We start from the raw sequence: 20365 nt of genomic DNA on the forward strand, positions 1-20365 counted from the left end.
GCCGGGGGTGGGGAGGGGGCGCCGGGGGTGGGGAGGGGGGCGCCTGAGTCGCCCCGGTTACTTGGGTTGTGGAAGGGCTTTCTCTCCTTACCTGGTCTTCTATAAATGTGTATATAATATTATATAATGTTGCAGTTACTGCCGTCTCGCTATATTGCTGCTGCTTTTGCTTTAGTGCTGGACAGGTATTTGTGGACTGTGTCAGGATTTGATGTAGCCGCATGCAGGTATTGAATCCTTGGGTAGTCCATGGCGCTGATGCTGAGGTTAATGATGTTGTTGGTGTTACTGTTGATGCCGCTGCATTTGGTGATGTTGATGTTGCTGATGCTGTTGATTGCTCCGCTGAGGATGTTGGTGACGTTTCTGATGCTGTTGATGGCTCTTCTGTTGGTGAGGCCGCTGCCGCTGCTGATGGCTGCGCCGCTGCTGATGGCGGCGGCCGGTGTTGTTGGCTGTGCGGCTGCTGATGGCGGCGGCCGGTGTTGATGGCTGCGCTGCTGCTGTTGATGGGTGAGGCTGCGCCGCTGCCGCTGTTGGTGGCTGCGCCGCTGTTGATGGCGGCGGCCGCTGTTGATGGCTGTGCGGCTGCTTATGATGCTGCTGTTGATGGCCCCGCAGATAATGAAGCTTTTCATCAACATGTTGTTTTCCTGTTTGACATCACTGCCGTTACATCTTTCTTCTTCTTAGGGAACCTTCCTGTTTCCCTATTGACAAGTTTTATAATCAGCGCATCAGTGTCCCGTCCCCCCCCCCCCATATAATGGCTGATAACAGTGAACAGCATACTGCATTTATCTGCACTGCAAATAGAGACCATGGACTGAGTTTCCTGTCCCTTTAACAGACGTTTCTTTTAGTGGGGGGGTTGCTGCTGTCTGATCGTTCCTCTAATTCCTCGCCGTGTTCCCGCCGCGCTCTCGATATTGTCTGGCGGACGTGTATAATTAGCGGTATAATAGGAGGAGCAGATGTCGTGCACCATGTGCTTATTACAGGGACTGTGTGAGCCGTTAAACGGTACCTGTCTACGTGGAGGCACACGCGGACCGCGCCGGACTGCCAGAGCGCGCCAATGTGGAAACCGATCTATTAACCCTTTCCTGCCCAGAACGGGTAGTAGATAATTAGAGAAGAGAGCGTCTGCGCCACGCCGGTCCATCAGCGGCGTCTGTTGTCTCATAGAAGGGTAGAGTCGCAATCCCAGAGGAAATCGCAAGTTTCTCGGACCGATATTGCGCTCACCATGTGAATACGGCCGTAACCTCTGGTACAGCTGAGGGGTATTAATGGCGTCCTCTGACACTCAAGAAAAGTGAGAAAAAAAACTGCGCCAAAATGCTTCCTGTACATGTCCTCCCACAAAAAAAAATAAAGGTGATCAAAAAAGCTGCATGAACCCCAAAATCATTCCAATAAAAGCAGCAGTTTGTCTCGTGAAACGCGAGCCCCCACAGAGCGCCGGCGACGAACGAATAAAGTTATGGAACTTTGAACGCAGCCATGCAAAAAAAAAGGGGTTTTATTGCGCAAAAGTGGAAGAGCTGTAAATATAATTTTTCTATTGAAAAGTGGAGATTAAAATCCCATAAAAATCGTTGCGCCATTCTAGCTAAAAGAGGCGGAGTCACCGAGGTCACTCCGGACGTCTCTGCTTGGAAACCTCTAATCCTGCTGGTTCTGTGTGGGAGAACCACAACCCTGGGATGCTGAAAGCGAAGCAAGCGTGAAATCTGCGTCCTCCTCCCGCTGGAAGGCCGCCGCCCGGTGATGCCCGTTAGTCTGCAGCACAATGAGGCAGGGAGTATGCAGCGCAGCCGGCTCTGCTCAGTCATGTGAGCTCCCCATGAAGTCATCCTGTCCTCCAGCTGCACCGGGATTTGGTGGCGCTCGAGGAATTCCTCCTGAAAACCACAGCCGGCCTTATTACTCTAACATGTGTGCCTGTTCTGTCCGCTCGCTCCTCACCGTGCGCCGCTATCCAAGGCTCCTGTCCAGAGCTGCATCCACACCGATATATTACTGGCCTCTTCAGATCGCCACGACCACTCCTCCTGACGTTCCTTAGTCCGACCATTGGGCCATGTAAGCGGGTCGGCAATCAGTCGGTGGCGAACAAACGAACGGCTGTGGGGCGAAATGGGAGGGGGGGGACCACAATGGCACCACTTGGTGGGGGAGCGTTATTTTACGTTGCTCCTGGAGCAGTATGAATGGCGCTGTCCTTATTCTGTCGGTCGGCACGATGACGGCGACACCGGCATACGGAGGGTTTTATCTAGACGTCCTCGGAGGCCGCTCGCACATCGGCGTTTATTATAGCTCGTAACGCAGCATTTACAAAAATGTTCTTTTTTGCCCCACACCTCACCCCCACTGCAGAGATGGGGTGCTTTCTGCCGCTATTCCCCCCCCCCCCCCCCCATCCCATAACACTTTTATGTTTCCGCCATCGGGGCGGTTTTCGGCTCGTTTTACGCAGCGCGACTTGTAGTTTGTATCGGCACCATTTTGGCAAACAGATGACTTTTTGCATTGCACTGTATACTAACAGGCTGCCCTTTAAAGCCACAGCGCATCTTTTAATAGGCATGCACTCATGGCGGCCCTTCAGACAGTCCCAGGCTGCCATGACACCCGAATGTCACCCTGTGATCCTACCGCCGCAGGGACGTTCGGGATGCTTAACTCCCAATCGATCGGGACATTAATAAAAGCCGCTGTCAGTTCTCTCTGATTGCAGCTGTCGCAGTCTGGTTGTCGGCCGTCAGACAGCCGATAGCTGTTGTGTGCGGAGACATCCGGCTCCTGAGGCCGCGCCACGTGCAGCGGACAGTTATAGACCCCCTAACTGCATGGGGTATGTGCCGTTAGGACGTATATATAGTCGTATGTGTGATGCGGAGGGTTAAATGAGCGTGGATCCTCCTGCATTTCATTCTGAGTTTCTTCGCATTGGGCTGAGAGGGGGCCGTCAATATTAGGTTTGTGATGGTTCAAACCCTGACACCCCCAAATATCAGATGTCCGAAAGGGCCGCAGTGTTATGACTAGTATTGTATCCCCTGTTTTTAAAATTTTTTTTTTTTACGAAGCATAGTGCCGTAGATCTGGTAGTGGCTGTGCCTGGTATTACACCTATTACAGTGGTAGGTGGCGGTGAAGTAGCGCACGCTGCGCCTGCTAAATAATGAAGGCTCTCAGTCTTCTGGGGGAACGGCAGGAGTCGGCCCCTCACCGCTCTGATCCTGCCCCCCTACCCTAGGGGCTCATTCAGATGGGCGTGTTTGCGGTCCGTAATCTGGTCATGATAAACCCCATTGATTTACACTGAGGTCTTCCAACACCTCGCAGCCGGTCCTATTCTGGTCTGTATGGACCGCAATTGGCCATCAAAGTCTATGGGGTTCCGTAAAAACACAGTGAACGCGCGAGATCCGTGCGTCTTAGTGCATGAAGGCAGCAGAAAGGAATGGAACCTTTTTTTTTTTTGAGGAATTTCTTACATTTTTTTTCTGTATGTGGAAAACGCAGCGAACATGCGTGCAAAAACCGCAAGAACAGCAAAATACGCAGTTTGGGCGCATAAAGGGCTGCATATTTCATGCACCCAAACTGCATCTGCCCATGTGAATGAGCCCCAAGAGCGGGTCATCTGTGCCAAGCACGGCACGCCCCACTTCTCACTATGATCTGCAGTGCTCATTGCAAGCTGTGGTACGCGGATTGTGATGTACAGTCCGTGCGATTCTGTGTGAGCGAGGCCTGGGGCGCCCCTGCTTGGTGTGTGTGGAAAAACTGTCATGGCTGCCATGTGCGGTTGTCCCCCGGCCGTCGCTCCCTCAGAGTAGTGGGGAATGGCGCAGCGCTGGCGTCTGCCGTGCGTGCTGAGCAGGATGTCGCTGCTGATTTCCCCTCCGGTAGGATGAGAACAAGGAACGCCCTTTCCTCCATGGGAGCGGACGCCGGCACGCTTCCCCCGTGTTGTGTAATGATGCAGGAGACCCCCACCGCTCATGCCAGCCAGTCCGTGCCCCTCCGAGGGGCTTCTGTGCCCCCCGAGACAAGTGTTGGCTTTTAATTTCACATCTGGCTTTAGAAATATGACTCTGCACATTGGGGCTCCTCCTCATGTACTTGTGCCGCGTATTATGTGCGCAATTTTGCGCAGTGGGTGTATACGTGTATTTTTTCAGACGCTGTTTGATCATGTGATAACGTGCGCGGCGCGGCGTATTCTGGTAATCGCAGCGATTTAAATTGCAGCACTTTGCCGTGTTATACTTTCATTTTCGCTGCGGCTGACGCCGGCTTAGAGTCCGCCTGATCATTGATGAGGAACGCTAAACGCTCAAAAATAGAACACAAAATGGCGCCGCTGAAAAGCGCTGCAGTCGAGCGGCTGTTTGAGCGGTCCAAATGAAAACAATGAAGCGTTATACCGTGATTAGGGCGGTGCTGAAAGCGCCACGCTAATCGCGGTAAAAACGTCTGTGTGAGGGAGACCTGCTTACTTTTTTAGGTACGCAAATAAATCTACCCTGTACCTGCGCAGACCAAACCCGCAGGAGCCGCGAAATACACGGGCACAAGGGTTGTCTGGTTGTAAATACACTGCGTATAGACAGTACCGCAATGCGCTTACGCCCGTGTGAATGAGCCCCCAGACCAGGCCCTGTACAGTCTACGAATGGATTCTGTACTTGAATTTTTCACTGTTTTCAAGACCCCTGCTTGCTGTAAATGAACGGGAATATTCTTGTTGGCTGAAGTTTTGCTACAGTTGTCGTGGGAGTGAAACGGCGCGGATCCCAGAGCGATACGTTTTATCTATACTGACGCGATGCTGTAATATGTGCGCCCCGTGTGCAGCAAAAAAACATCTACTATTCATTAACCTATCGTTAGCATCAAAGCATCGCTGGGTCACGGGATTCTCGCTGCGTGTAAACGCTCCCTGAGACGCATAGCTTTAAACTGTCGGAAAGATAGCCCAGGGGCTCCTGCGCACGGGCGATCGCGGCAAAACCGCGACTTTGTTCCCCCCCCCCCATTTTTGATTCTTTTTCCTGGGAATAATCTCGCATCGCTGCCGTCCGCGATTTTCTCAGGCGATAAAATTGCGCAAAACTCAAGAGGCGTTTCTAAAAGAAATCTCATGGTTTTTCAGTGCGCCCATTCTGCGAGGATTCCGCTGAAATTCTGTCCCGTGTGACCCCCAGCCTAAGGGTGCGGTAAGAGGTGGCGCAGCAGGTTGGAGTCCCAGTACAGATGCAGCAGGAAATCAGATTTTGCCTCCATGGTAGCAGGATCTGCGGCCTCATGTCCACGGGGAAAATCAGGCCCGCTCCGGAGTCTCCATGGAGAATCCGCAGCGGGTCCGTCCTGCCCCGCGGACATGGGCGCTGAAAAGAAGAATTAATAAGAATTAACTTACCCGCAGCGGACCGGGCAGGTCTTCTCTTCCTCACAGCCGGATCTTCTTTCTTCGGCCGGCGGATGTACTCGGCACGTCGGCGGTGTGCCGCACGCATGCGCCGGGCACATCCGCCGGGCCAAAGCAAGAAGATCCGGCTGTGAGGAAGAGAAGACCTTCCCGGTCCGCTGCGGGTACGTTATTCTTATTTTAGGTCTCCCGCGGATCCGGACGGCTTCAATAGCACGAAAATGGAGCATGTCATGGTTTTTTTTTCGTGCTCCATTTTTTAAAAATTCCCTCTTATTGACCATCCGCGGGTATTTATCTACCTGCGGGTGGTCAATGCATCCCTATGGGGTGCGGATCTGCGGGCGGGAGAACAGTTAAATTCCGCTGCGGATTTTAATTCTTCTTTTGCCCGTGGACATGAGGCCTCGATCACACGGGCGACAGTTGCTACAAACCGCATGTATGTGAAGCCCATGCTTTCCTACGGGTTCCTTCACATGTGTGATGTTTTGTAGCATGCAGCAGCCCGACACAATAGCCTCGCGGGTCCGGCGATATGCCCGCGACTCATGAGGTTTGTAGCCCATGCTTCCCTATGGAGCCTTCCTCTCTGTTGCATCGCATGAAAACGTGATTTTTGTGCGGTGCTATGCAACTTTGACAGTAGAAAATCCTCCAGTCTAAGCCATAAACCTAAGCACTAGCTGCAGGGGAAACTAAGAACACAGTATACATCACCTAGACGCGCTGTCAGCACGGCCGCAGCTTCTCCCGGGTCCCGACACTGTTTCTCTCCATCTCTTCTGCCCGGGGATTGAAAAATCCCGCCTCCTGGAAGCGCTGGCTGTGATTGGCTGACGCTTAGCCAATCGCAGCCAGCACTCGATGAACCAATCACAGCCATTCATCAAGTGCTGGCTCTGATGGGCTAAGTGTCAGCCAATCACAGCCAGCGCTTCTAGGAGGCGGGGATTTTTTAATCCCTGGCCAGCAGAGAAGACGACGACCATTGCCAAGGACCCGGGGAGAAGCTGCAGCGGAGCCACGGACAGCGCAGGAGAGGTGATGTATACTTTAAAAAATGTTTATCTTCAGCTACAGTTTGTTTTTGGAGTAGAGCTTACATTTCAGCACAGTAGTACTACAAGGTCGTGGTATCACCGCGAGAAACTGCAGCAATGTTGTACTGACCAGCGTTTCAATCTTGCTGCGATTTTTCTCGCAGCCATGTTGTGTCGCCCGTGCAGACGAGCCCTTAATCCCATTCACGGTAAGGCCGGTCTCGCACACAAATGGATTCCTATTGCGGAATCCACGATCGGCGTCCGCACGGAGGATCTGCAGCACATGGCATGCATCGAAAGGTATGTAGAAATCCCCTTTTCCTTCAGACTTGTGGAAACGAATCGCGTAAAATCGCAGCGTGGTCTAATTTGCGTGTTTTTAAAGTCAAACTGCATCGCAGTTGCTGAAAAATTGCATAAACAGCGAGTGCTGCACGTCCGCCGCCGCTCGTGTCTGCAGACGCGGTCTCGGTACTTCCACCACGCCGGTGTCATTTCCCAGTTCCTCTTCCCTCGCTGCGCAGTAATGAAGAAGTGCCTGTTTTCGGGGTGACTCACGCAGGTTACTCGTCGCGCCTCCAGTTCCTTCCGCTCGGTCTGACCTCCATTATCTGTTTTTGTGGCCCCCAGTTTCAGAAGTAGAACATTTTGGAGGGGCCGCCATAGCGGCTCCGTGACCTGCTGACCAACACTGTTACATTGGTTGTCACCCAGCTATCCACGACTCTGCGGATTGGTTGTTGAGAAGTCTGGGAAAGCTGGGTGAGGGGCGGGGGGGGGGGGGGGGGGTGGAGGGGGGAGGTTCACACGGGGAAGAAAATCGTATGATTTTTGCCTGCTGCGATTAGTAAAAAATCAGATGATGAAACCAGCGATTTACATCGGCTTACTTCCCATCTGTGATGTTGAGAGAACAAAAAATCGCGGCGTGCGCTATCGTTTTTATTTTTTTACTCCCATTGCAATGCAATTTTTAACATTAGAAAGTCCTAATGACTTTTGTGATGATTTGCGTGTTTTTATCGCGGGCGGCAGCGCTGCAATACGAGATTATGCTGGAAAAAAGCCCTGCTGGCGCCCAAAAATAGCGGGAACGAGGACGGGATTTTTGCCCGTGTGAACCTAGCCCGACAACCGGTGGGGGATGTGCTTGGTGCCGTCATATCTTGTTCCCCGTGGCAGTCGCCACATTGTGGTTTCATGGGCGTGTGGTGACACCGCGCCATTGTTTGCTTTTCATACTCATGTTGCTGGAGTAAAAGTGTGCGGGGGCGGAAGAAATGGGGAAGCGTTCAGTACCTCCGTGATGCTTGTCGTGTCGCTTCACGTTGTGCATCTGTAGCACTTGTATGATGTGTTCATTGCAAGTCCAGAGGCAAGTAATGTTTCACTCAGGGAGAGCATCGAGAGTGTAGGGAGGCTTATAGGCCACGCAATGCTCCCTGGGAAAAAGCTATGCAAACGAGTGATGGAATAATCCACCACACTGCCACCTGTTGGAACCCTATGAGTCAGTATCTGACCGGTTTAACAAGCCTTGCAACATGACTAGAACATTAGAAGATGTCATATAGGAGGGCATGGAGGCTCTAGTACTCTGTTGTACCGTCTCTAGCTTGGATACAAGATGTGATACAGGATGGCATGGAGGCTCTAGTACCCTGTTGTATCGCCTCTAGCTTGGATACAAGATGTGATACAAGGGGTCATGGAGGCTCTAGTACCTTATTGTACCTCATCATATAGTAGTTATATTCTTGTACATAGGGGGCAGTATTATAGTAGTTATATTCTTGTACATAGGGGGCAGTATTATAGTAGTTCTATTCTTGTACATAGGGGGCAGTATTATAGTAGTTATATTCTTGTACATAGGGGCAGTATTATAGTAGTTATATTCTTGTACATAGGAGGCAGTATTATAGTAGTTATACTCTTGTACATAGGAGCAGTATTATAGTAGTTATATTCTTCTACATAGGAGGCAGTATTATAGTAGTTATATTCTTGTACATAGGGAGCAGTATTATAGTAGTTATATTCTTGTACATAGGGGGCAGTATTATAGTAGTTATATCCTTGTACATAGGGGCAGTATTATAGTAGTTATATTCTTGTACATAGGGGCAGTATTATAGTAGTTATATTCTTGTACATAGGGGGCAGTATTATAGTAGTTATATTCTTGTACATAGGGGGCAGTATTATAGTAGTTATATTCTTGTACATAGGGGGCAGTATTATAGTAGTTATATTCTTGTACATAGGGGGCAGTATTATAGTAGTTATATTCTTGTACATAGGGGGCAGTATTATAGTAGTTATATTCTTGTACATAGGGGGCAGTATTATAGTAGTTATATTCTTGTACATAGGAGCAGTATTATAGTAGTTATATTCTTGTACATAGGAGCAGTATTATAGTAGTTATATTCTTGTACATAGCGGAGGGGGCAGTATTATAGTAGTTATATTCTTGTACATAGGGGGCAGTATTATAGTAGTTATATTCTTGTACATAGGGGGCAGTATTATAGTAGTTATATTCTTGTACATAGGAGGCAGTATTATAGTAGTTATATCCTTGTACATAGGGGCAGTATTATAGTAGTTATATTCTTGTACATAGGAGCAGTATTATAGTAGTTATATTCTTGTACATAGGAGCAGTATTATAGTAGTTATATTCTTGTACATAGGGGGCAATATTATAGTAGTTATATTCTTGTACATAGGGGGCAGTATTATAGTAGTTATATTCTTGTACATAGGGGGCAGTATTATAGTAGTTATATTCTTGTACATAGGGGGCAGTATTATAGTAGTTATATTCTTGTACATAGGGGGTAGTATTATAGTAGTTATATTCTTGTACATAGGAGGCATTATTATAGTAGTTATATTCTTGTACAGAGCAGCAGTATTATAGTAGTTATATCCTTGTACATAGGGAGCAGTATTATAGTAGTTATATTCTTGTACATAGGAGGCAGTATTATAGTAGTTATATTCTTGTACGTAGGGGGCAGTATTATAGTAGTTATATTCTTGTACGTAGGAGGCAGTATTATAGTAGTTATATTCTTGTACATAGGAGGCAGTATTATAGTAGTTATATTCTTGTACGTAGGGGGCAGTATTATAGTAGTTATATTCTTGTACGTAGGAGGCAGTATTATAGTAGTTATATTCTTGTACGTAGGGGGCAGTATTATAGTAGTTATATTCTTGTACATAGGGGGCAGTATTATAGTAGTTATATTCTTGTGCATAGGAGGCAGGATTATAGTAGTTATATTTTTGTGCATAGGGGGCAGGATTATAGTAGTTATATTCTTGTACATAGGGGGCAGTATTATAGTAGTTATATTCTTGTACATAGGGGGCAGTATTATAGTAGTTATATTCTTGTACATAGGGGGCAGTATTATAGTAGTTATATTCTTGTACATAGGGGGCAGTATTATAGTAGTTATATTCTTGTACATAGGGGGCAGTATTATAGTAGTTATATTCTTGTACATAGGGGGCAGTATTATAGTAGTTATATTCTTGTACATAGGGGGCAGTATTATAGTAGTTATATTCTTGTACATAGGGGGTAGTATTATAGTAGTTATATTCTTGTACATAGGAGGCATTATTATAGTAGTTATATTCTTGTACAGAGCAGCAGTATTATAGTAGTTATATCCTTGTACATAGGGAGCAGTATTATAGTAGTTATATTCTTGTACATAGGAGGCAGTATTATAGTAGTTATATTCTTGTACGTAGGAGGCAGTATTATAGTAGTTATATTCTTGTACATAGGAGGCAGTATTATAGTAGTTATATTCTTGTACGTAGGGGGCAGTATTATAGTAGTTATATTCTTGTACGTAGGAGGCAGTATTATAGTAGTTATATTCTTGTACGTAGGGGGCAGTATTATAGTAGTTATATTCTTGTACATAGGGGGCAGTATTATAGTAGTTATATTCTTGTGCATAGGAGGCAGGATTATAGTAGTTATATTCTTGTACATAGGGGGCAGTATTATAGTAGTTATATTCTTGTACATAGGGGGCAGTATTATAGTAGTTATATTCTTGTACATAGGGGGCAGTATTATAGTAGTTATATTCTTGTACATAGGGGGCAGTATTATAGTAGTTATATTCTTGTACATAGGGGGCAGTATTATAGTAGTTATATTCTTGTACATAGGGGGCAGTATTATAGTAGTTATATTCTTGTACATAGGGGGCAGTATTATAGTAGTTATATACTTGTACATAGTGGGCAGTATTATAGTAGTTATATTCCTGTACATATGAGCAGTATTATAGTAGTTATATTCTTGTACATAGGGGGCAGTATTATAGTAATTATATTCTTGTACATAGGGGCAGTATTATAGTAGTTATATTCTTGTACATAGGGGGCAGTATTATAGTAGTTATATTCTTGTACATAGGGGGCAGTATTATAGTAGTTATATTCTTGTACATAGGAGCAGTATTATAGTAGTTATATTCTTGTACATAGGAGGCAGTATTATAGTAGTTATATTCTTGTACATAGGGAGCAGTATTATAGTAGTTATATTCTTGTACATAGGGGGCAGTATTATAGTAGTTATATTCTTGTACATAGGAGCAGTATTATAGTAGTTATATTCTTGTACATAGGAGGCAGTATTATAGTAGTTATATTCTTGTACATAGGAGGCAGTATTATAGTAGTTATATTCTTGTACATAGGAGGCAGTATTATAGTAGTTATATTCTTTTACATAGGAGGCAGTATTATAGTAGTTATATTCTTGTACATAGGAGGCAGTATTATCGTAGTTATATTCTTGTACATAGGAGGCAGTATTATAGTAGTTATATTCTTGTACATAGGGAGCAGTATTATAGTAGTTATATTCTTGTACATAGGGGGCAGTATTATAGTAGTTATATTCTTGTACATAGGGGCAGTATTATAGTAGTTATATTCTTGTACATAGGAGGCAGTATTATAGTAGTTATATTCTTGTACATAGGAGGCAGTATTATAGTAGTTATATTCTTGTACATAGGAGGCAGTATTATAGTAGTTATATTCTTTTACATAGGAGGCAGTATTATAGTAGTTATATTCTTGTACATAGGAGGCAGTATTATAGTAGTTATATTCTTGTACATAGGAGGCAGTATTATAGTAGTTATATTCTTGTACATAGAGGGCAGTATTATAGTAGTTATATTTTTGTACATAGGGGGGCAGTATTATAGTAGTTATATTCTTGTACATAGGAGCAGTATTATAGTAGTTATATTCTTGTATATAGGAGCAGTATTATACTAGTTATATTCTTGTAGATAGGGGGCAGTATTATAGTAGTTATATTCTTGTATATAGGAGCAGTATTATACTAGTTATATTCTTGTAGATAGGGGGCAGTATTATGCTGAATAGATAAGGCAGTGAGATATTGATATTTGACTGCCATTTTTATGGGCCTGATATGAGCTCAGAGCCATTGTCACCTCCCTCTCCCACTCTCCCTTAGTATATCGCTCAGCAGGGGGCGGTAATGAGCACATGTAAGAGAGAACATGTTTGCTCCACCCTGAGTCTGGTGGGAGTGATGTTCAGAACGGCAGTCTGTGTTTAGCTCTCTCTTAGTAGCGGATGACGCCGGCAGTGATGGGCGCTGTGTGTTATGTCTCAGGTAAACTATACTGGATAGCCTTCTCCTGCTGCTGTACATTGGACGTAGCCCTGGATCTCCTGTGTAGGTGATGATGGGAGTAGAGGTCCCTATTGTCACCCCTGGTTGTGGTCTGTGTGGTGGATGATGGGAACGGTGATCTCTGGTGTCACCTCCTGCTTGTGGACCTTGGTGAGTGGTGGTAGAGGTGGTCCCTTGTGTCCTGGTTGGGTGGTACCCTGTATGGTGAATGATATGAGTAGTGATCCCTGGTGTCATCCTGTTTGTGCCCTTTTTGTGATGGATGATAGCAGGAATGGTCATTGGTGTGATCCCTTAGTTTTGGTCTGTGTGGTGGATGTTAGCGATCCCTGGTGTCCTTCTGGTTGCCCCCTGTGTGGTGTATGCTGAGAGTAGTGGTCCCTAGTATCTTCGTACTTGTGCCCTGTGGTGTGGATGATGAGAGCAGTGACCCCTGGTGGCCTGGTTGTGCCCTGTGTGGTGGATGATGGGATTAGTAGTCCATGGTTTTGTTCTGATTGTGCCCTGTGTGGTAGATGATGGGAGTAGTGGTCCCTGGTGTCCTACTGCTTGTGTCCTGTGTAGTGGATGATGGGATTAGTAGTCCATGGTTTTGTCCTACTGGTTGTGACCTGTCTAGTGGATGATGGGAGTAGCGGTCCCTGCTGTCATCTTATGGCTGTGCCCGGTGTTGTGGATGATGTGAGTAATGGTCCCTGCTGTCACCTCCTGGTTGTGTCTTGTGTAGTGGAGGATGGAGTAGTGGTCTCTGTTGTCACCTCCTGGCTGCGTCCTGTGTGCTGGATGATGCTAGTAGTGGTCCCTGCTATCCTCCTGGTTGTGCCCTGTGTGCTAGATGATGGGAGTAGTGGTCTCTGGTGTTCTGGTTGTGCCCTGTGTGCTAGATGATGGGAGTAGTGGTCTCTGGTGTCCTGTTGTGCCCTTTGTGGTGGATGATGGTAATAGTGGTCTCTGGTGTCCTCCTGGTTGTGCCCTGTGTAGTGGATGATGAGAGTAGTGGTCTCTGGTGTCCTTCTGGTTGTGCCCTGTGTGGTAGATGATGGGAATAGTGATCCCTGTTTTCTTTCTGGTTGTGCCCTGTGTGGTGGATGATGGGAGTCGTGGTCTCTGGTGTTCTCCTGGTTGTGCCCTGTGTGGTGGATGATGGGAGTCGTGGTCTCTGGTGTTCTCCTGGTTGTGCCCTGTGTGGTGGATGATGGCAGTCGTGGTCCCTGAAGTTCTTTTGGTTGTCCCCTGTGTGGTGGATGATGGGAGTAGTGGTCTCTGGTGTTCTTCTGGTTGTGCCCTGTGTGGTGGATGATGGGAGTAGTGGTCTCTGGTCTCCTCCTGGCTGTGCCGTGTGGTGCATGATGGGAGTCGTGGTCCCTGATGTTCTTCTGGTTGTGCCGTGTGGTAGATGATGGGAGTAGTGGTCTCTGGTGCTCTTCTGTTTGTGCCCTGTGTGGTGGATGATGGGAGTCGTGGTCCCTGATGTTCTTCTGGTTGTGCCGTGTGGTAGATGATGGGAGTAGTGGTCTCTGGTGCTCTTCTGTTTGTGCCCTGTGTGGTGGATGATGGGAGTAGTGGTCTCTGGTTTCCTCCTGGCTGTGCTGTGTGGTGGATGATGAGAGCAGTGGTCTGTGGTCTGGTTGTGCCCTGTGTGGTGGATGATGGGAGCAGTGGTCCCTTCTGTCACCTCCTGGTTGTGCCCTGTGTGGTGGATGATGGGAACAGTGGTCCCTGGTTGTGCCCTGTGTAGTGGATGATGAGAGCAGTGGTCCCTGGTTTTCTCCTGGCTGTGCCGTGTGGTGGATGATGGGAGCAGTGGTCTGTGGTCTGGTTGTGCCCTGTGTGGTGGATGATTAGAGTAGTGGTCTCTGGTTTCCTCCTGGCTTTGCCGTGTAGTGGATGATGGGAGCAGTGGTCCCTGCTGTCACCTCCTGGTTGTGCCCTGTGTGGTGTATGATGGGAGTAGTGGTCCCTGCTGTCACCTCCTGGTTGTGCTCTGTGTGGAGTATGATGGGAGCAGTGGTCCCTGCTGTCACCTCCTGGTTGTGCCCTGTGTGGTGGATGATGGGAGCAGTAGTCCCTGGACTTGCCTTGTGTGGTGGATGATGGGAGCAGTGGTCCCTGCTGTCACCTCCTGGTTGTGCCCTGTGTAGTGGATGATGGGAGCAGTGGTCCCTGGTTGTGCCCTGTGTGGTGGATGATGGGAGTAGTGGTCTCTGGTTTCCTCCTGGCTGTGCCGTGTGGTGGATGATGGGAGCAGTGGTCCCTGCTGTCACCTCCTGGTTGTGCCCTGTGTAGTGGATGATGGGAGCAGTGGTCCCTGGTTGTGCCCTGTGTAGTGGATGATGGGAGCAGTGGTCCCTGGTTGTGCCCTGTGTGGTGGATGATGGGAGTAGTGGTCCCTGCTGTCACCTCCTGGTTGTGCCCTGTGTGGAGTATGATGGGAGCAGTGGTCCCTGCTGTCACCTCCTGGTTGTGCCCTGTGTGGTGGATGATGGGAGCAGTGGTCCCTGCTGTCACCTCCTGGTTGTGCCCTGTGTGGTGGATGATGGGAGCAGTGGTCCCTGGATGTGCCTTGTGTTGTGGATGATGGGAGTAGTGGTCCCTGCTGTCACCTCGTGGTTGTGCCCTGTGTGGTGGATGATGGGAGCAGTGGTCCCTGATTGTGCCCTGTGTGGTGGATGATGGGAGCAGTGGTCCCTGGTTGTGCCCTGTGTGGTGGATGATGGGATTAGTGGTCTCTGGTTTCCTCCTGGCTGTGCCGTGTGGTGGATGATGGGAGCAGTGGTCTGTGGTCTGGTTGTGCCCTGTGTGGTGGATGATGGGAGTAGTGGTCCCTGGATGTGCCTTGTGTGGTGGATGATGGGAGTAGTAGTCCCTGCTGTCACCTCCTATCACGCTGCACACACTTCCTGCTCCCGGTATTTGCTGGCCGTGTATTTCGCTCCTCCTTGCGCTCCGCTTCCTGCGCCGCCGTCCTCTCAGCTGCCAGAACAGGGGGATTACAAGAGGAAGCGGAGATTGGAGCCGTGGAGGAAATGCCAGGCGCTCAGCACGGTACCGTCATGCCACTTACTGCCCGTCTCTTGGGCACACGGGGTGTAACACTGAGCTGATGGGGGGGTGGGGGTCCGTACTGGAGGGGTCTCAGCAAATATGGAGGGGGCTCCTTCACTGCACGCTCTACTGTCTCGCCTCTACATCCATCTGCACGCCTGTCACCGTGCGCCTGTCACCGTGCGCCTTGTCGCCCTGCGCCGTTCTCACACCCTCTTTGTACTTCGCTGCTGTCTTTATTCCGCCATGTGCACGATGGATGGCGGCACCGTCTCCCCTTATTAGTGGTGGATACGTGTGACCCGCGGACCTGTAGAGTCCGTACGGGCGGTGATCACAGAGCGCGATCCTGACCGCCCAGGACCGCGGCTGGAGACGTGACGATGACCTGACATTCCCACAAGTGATATTTACATTGCCAGTCGGCTTGGATCCCCCTCCACCCCCAGGGCTGTCCACGGCCGGCATCTCCAACTGGTGGCTCTCCAGCTTTTGCAGAACCACAACTCCCAGCATGCCCTGTCCGGTGTAAGGAATATTTTCTTTCTCGTTGCCATGGTTACGTCTGGGGACCTGTGTATATGATCGCCATGGTCACTAAGCGCTACACATGTAATGCAGTGTATTTATACCTATACGTTCTTGGCTGTTGCCCTGGCAACCAGAATGAAGTCCTCCATCCTTTACACTGCATTTGGAGAGCAGATCCGTGTTCTCGCCCCTTCAGGGGTTTCTCCTTTATGTAGATCTTATTATGTAATAATCTCATATATATGACATGGTATCCGCACCGCCCCGTGGCAAATACTACAGTGAATCAGATCCGCCGACGGTTTAAAAAAATGGCAGACGCTTCTTGACGCAGATTCAGCCTAGTTTCTGCATGAACATGGCCGGCCGTAGCCATGTGACCCGCGTGGTCACACAGGGTGCCCCCCACCAAGCAGACGTACCCTTGGGATGATGGCTTCCTTAGGTCCATGTGGCCATATGGTTATCTTCCTCCATGTAGCAGCGTCCTCTCCCTTCTGATGGTCTGAGGTGCCACTGTCCGCCCACTGGCGCCACTGCAACACAGTTGTTTAGTTCTGCTACCGTATTTATGCCATGTGCTTGGTTGTGGTATTATATCTATGTACTGGGGTAGGTTTGTGTTGCATATATGTTATGAGCTTGGTTCTGGTATTATATCTCCACAGAGCTTGGTTCTGGTATTGTATTTATGTACTTAGGTTTGTTTGTGTTGCATATATGTTATGAGCTTGGTTCTGGTAATGTATCTATGTACTGTGGTTGGTTCTGGTATTTTTATCTATTTACTACGATTGGTTCTGGTATTGTATCTATGTACTGAGGTTGGTTTGCGTTGCATATATGTTATGTCCTTGGTTCTGGTATTGTATGTATGTACTGAGGTTGGTTCTAGTATTATATCTATGTACGGAGGTTGGTTTGTATTGCATATATGTTATGAGCTTGGTTCTGGTGTGGTATTAAGAGCTTGGTTCTGGTATTATATGTCTACAGAGCTTGGTTCTGGTATTGTATGTTTGTACTGAGGTTGATTCTCGTATTGTATCTATGTACTGAGGTTGGTTTGCGTTGCATATATGCTTTGAGCTTGGTTCTGGTATTGTATCTATATACTGAGGTTGGTTTGCGTTGCATATATGCTGTGAGCTTGGTTCTAGTATTGTATTTATGTATTGAGGTTGCTTCTGGTATTGTAGCTATGTACTGAGATTGGTTTGGGTTGCATATCTGTTTTGAGCTTGGTTGTGGTATTGTATGTATATACTGACGTTGGTTGTGGTATTGTATGCATGTATGTACTGAGGTTGGTTTGTGTTGCACATATGTTATGAGCTTGGTTCTGGTGTGTATTATGAGCTTGGTTCTGGTATTATATCTCTACAGAGCTTGGTTCTGGTATTGTATGTATTGTACTGAGGTTGGCTTTGGTATTGTATCTATATACTGAGTTTGGTTTGTGTTGCATATATATTGTGGGCTTGGTTCTGGTGCTGTACCTATGTACTGAGGTTGGTTCTGGTATTGTAGCTATGTACTGAGGTTGGTTCTGGTATTGTAGCTATGTACTGAGGTTGGTTCTGGTATTGTAGCTATGTACTGAGGTTGGTTCTGGTATTGTAGCTATGTACTGAGGTTGGTTCTGGTATTGTAGCTATGTACTGAGGTTGGTTCTGGTATTGTATGTATTGTACTGAGGTTGGCTTTGGTATTGTATCTATATACTGAGTTTGGTTTGTGTTGCATATATATTATGGGCTTGGTTCTGGTGCTGTACCTATGTACTGAGGTTGGTTCTGGTATTGTAGCTATGTACTGAGGTTGGTTCTGATATTGTAGCTATGTACTGAGGTTGGTTCTGATATTGTAGCTATGTACTGAGGTTGGTTCTGGTATTGTAGCTATGTACTGAGGTTGGTTCTGGTATTGTAGCTATGTACTGAGGTTGGTTCTGGTATTGTAGCTATGTACTGAGGTTGGTTCTGGTATTGTAGCTATGTACTGAGGTTGGTTCTGGTATTGTAGCTATGTACTGAGGTTGGTTCTGGTATTGTAGCTATGTACTGTGGTTGGTTCTGGTATTGTAGCTATGTACTGAGGTTGGTTCTGGTATTGTAGCTATGTACTGAGGTTGGTTCTGGTATTGTAGCTATGTACTGAGGTTGGTTCTGGTATTGTAGCTATGTACTGAGGTTGGTTCTGGTATTGTAGCTATGTACTGAGGTTGGTTCTGGTATTGTAGCTATGTACTGAGGTTGGTTCTGGTATTGTAGCTATGTACTGAGGTTGGTTCTGGTATTGTAGCTATGTACTGAGGTTGGTTCTGGTATTGTAGCTATGTACTTGGGTTTGTTTGCGTTGCATACATGTTATAAGCTTGGTTCTGGTATTGTATCTATGTACTGAGGTACATGTGCTGTGATTGGTTGTTATATATTCTGCTGAGGTAACGTGAAAGCTGCGCTGTGATTGGTTGTTATATATTATGTTGCTGAGGTAACATGAAAGCTGCGCTTTGATTGGTTGTTACATATTATACCGTGGTAACATGAAAGCTGCGCTGTGATTGGTTCTTATATATTATACTACTGAGGTAACGTGAAAGCTGCGCTGTGATTGGTTGTTATATATTATACCCCTGAGGTAACGTGAAAGCTGCGCTGTGATTGGTTGTTATATATTATACCACTGAGGTAACATGAAAGCTGCTGTGATTGTTATATATTATACCGCTGAGGTAACTTGTAAGCTGCGCTGTGATTGGTTGTTATATATTATACCGCTGAGGTAACCTGTAAGCTGCGCTGTGATTGGTTGTTATATATTATACCGCTGAGGTAACATGAAAGCTGTGCTGTGATTGGTTGTTATATATTATACTGCTGAGGTAACATGAAAGCCGCGCTGTGATTGGTTGTTATATATTATACCGCTGAAGTAACATGAAAGCTGTGCTGTGATTGGTTGTTATATATTATACCGCTGAAGTAACATGAAAGCTGCGCTGTGATTGGTTGTTATATATTATACCGCTGAAGTAACATGAAAGCCGCGCTGTGATTGGTTGTTATATATTATACCGCTGAAGTAACATGAAAGCTGCGCTGTGATTGGTTGTTATATATTATACCGCTGAAGTAACATGAAAGCTGCACTGTGATTGGTTGTTATATATTATACCGCTGAGGGAACATGCGGGAGAGGTGGGCGCCGCACTGTTCCCTGCAGGCGCTCGGGTCGGGTCCCGCTGCGAGAGTTCCCGTAGGATATCTGACCCGGCCGTCTGCAGGCGGCCTTAATGCAATTTAGAGGAGAAAAAAAATAAAACAGTGTATTTTTGCAAATATGTCATTTTAAAGACATTTTTTCCTCTATTGTGCACATGAAAATGAGGATTTGCACCGCAAATGGATCCCCCCGTTTGTCCTGTGTTCAGAGACATACCCATTGTGGCCCTAGTATTCTGTCTGTATGCACAACGGGGCCCAAACTGATAGCAGCAGCCGGCGGCTTTCAGAACAGACATTTGCCAACTTGTAGAGCCCCTGAGCGGCCAAAACGACAGAGAACCCCCACAACTGACCCCATTGTGAAAACTAGACGCCACAATGTAGGGGGGCGCTGCGGATTTTGTAGGAATTAGTTTAAAACAGGAAACTGGGGAGACGCACCCCAAATGTTATAGCACTGGTACTTACAGGACACACGGCCTGGCCAATGATGGAGGGCCCGCCCGCTGGACTCCAGGCCCCACTGCTTACTTGTGCAGAAAAAAATAAGACTCCCTAAAAATAACCCCCCAAAACCCCATTTGGCATTCCCTAAATCTAAAATAAAATTAATCATATAAAACTGTGACATTTCTGAAAACGGGTAATTACTGGTTGGGATGGGCACACGGGGCAATAAAACTGGGCATCCCTCCTCCTCCCATGCTTGCTGCAAGCCCGGCACTTTTGTGGGGGGTATTTCTTGACCTCAGCGGCAGGGATGGGGTGTAGAAAGTGGCGCTCGCTGAGGTGCGGCGGTCTGACACAGAAGGCACTCAACAAGCTGCTCCTGGAACTTCCTGGATGTCCTCCTTCCCGGGGGCTCCTCGCAGAGCGCAGCGGTCTGAATGGGGCAGATCTCTACCTGTTGGTCCCGGCTCTGCTCTTCATCAGGTATGGCGGAGGCACCTGGGCGGTTGGGTCTGCACCCCCCCTAATCTTGTTGCTTACTCGTGGCAGCCCCCTACTCCCGTACTACCACTGAGGGGTCAGTCGGGAGTGTGTAGACCTTTTTTTTTGGTCGGGTCACTTGCACATATGACGCCCCCTTTCCACACGCCTGGACACCCGGGGTAGTGAGATTCCCGCTCAGTATCGTCTCACTGTCCCGCAGACCCCTGTATTTGCAGCATGGAGGGATTTGTATAGTGGGACGCCGGTGTAGTAGCCGTCCATACATACGTGGTATATAACTGCCGCAGCGGTGGCGGACCAGTACGAGCGGATGAGGATTTTTTTTTTTGTGGGAGGTGTCGCAGTACTCCGTTATGTCCACCTCACAGTTTTGGTATCGCTTACT

General features: G+C 47.6%; 1 protein-coding gene across 4 annotated transcripts in view; it reads left to right on the top strand.

Annotated features, from left to right (window-relative positions):
* The window catches only part of PTK2 (protein tyrosine kinase 2), a 223555-nt gene that overhangs the window by 7689 nt on the left and 195501 nt on the right, over positions 1 to 20365 (top strand). The window contains exon 1 of one of the 4 annotated variants that reach the window (XM_066578750.1): positions 15248 to 15265. The exons of the other annotated variants lie outside the window; for them this stretch is intronic. The gene's annotated coding sequence lies outside the window, so the exon portion shown is untranslated. Of the gene's footprint in view, positions 1 to 15247; positions 15266 to 20365 lie in introns of those variants that run through there. 4 annotated transcript variants of the gene reach the window in all.

The sequence above is a fragment of the Eleutherodactylus coqui genome, chromosome 9 (assembly GCF_035609145.1).
Source record: "Eleutherodactylus coqui strain aEleCoq1 chromosome 9, aEleCoq1.hap1, whole genome shotgun sequence".
Lineage (NCBI taxonomy): Eukaryota > Metazoa > Chordata > Amphibia > Anura > Eleutherodactylidae > Eleutherodactylus > Eleutherodactylus coqui.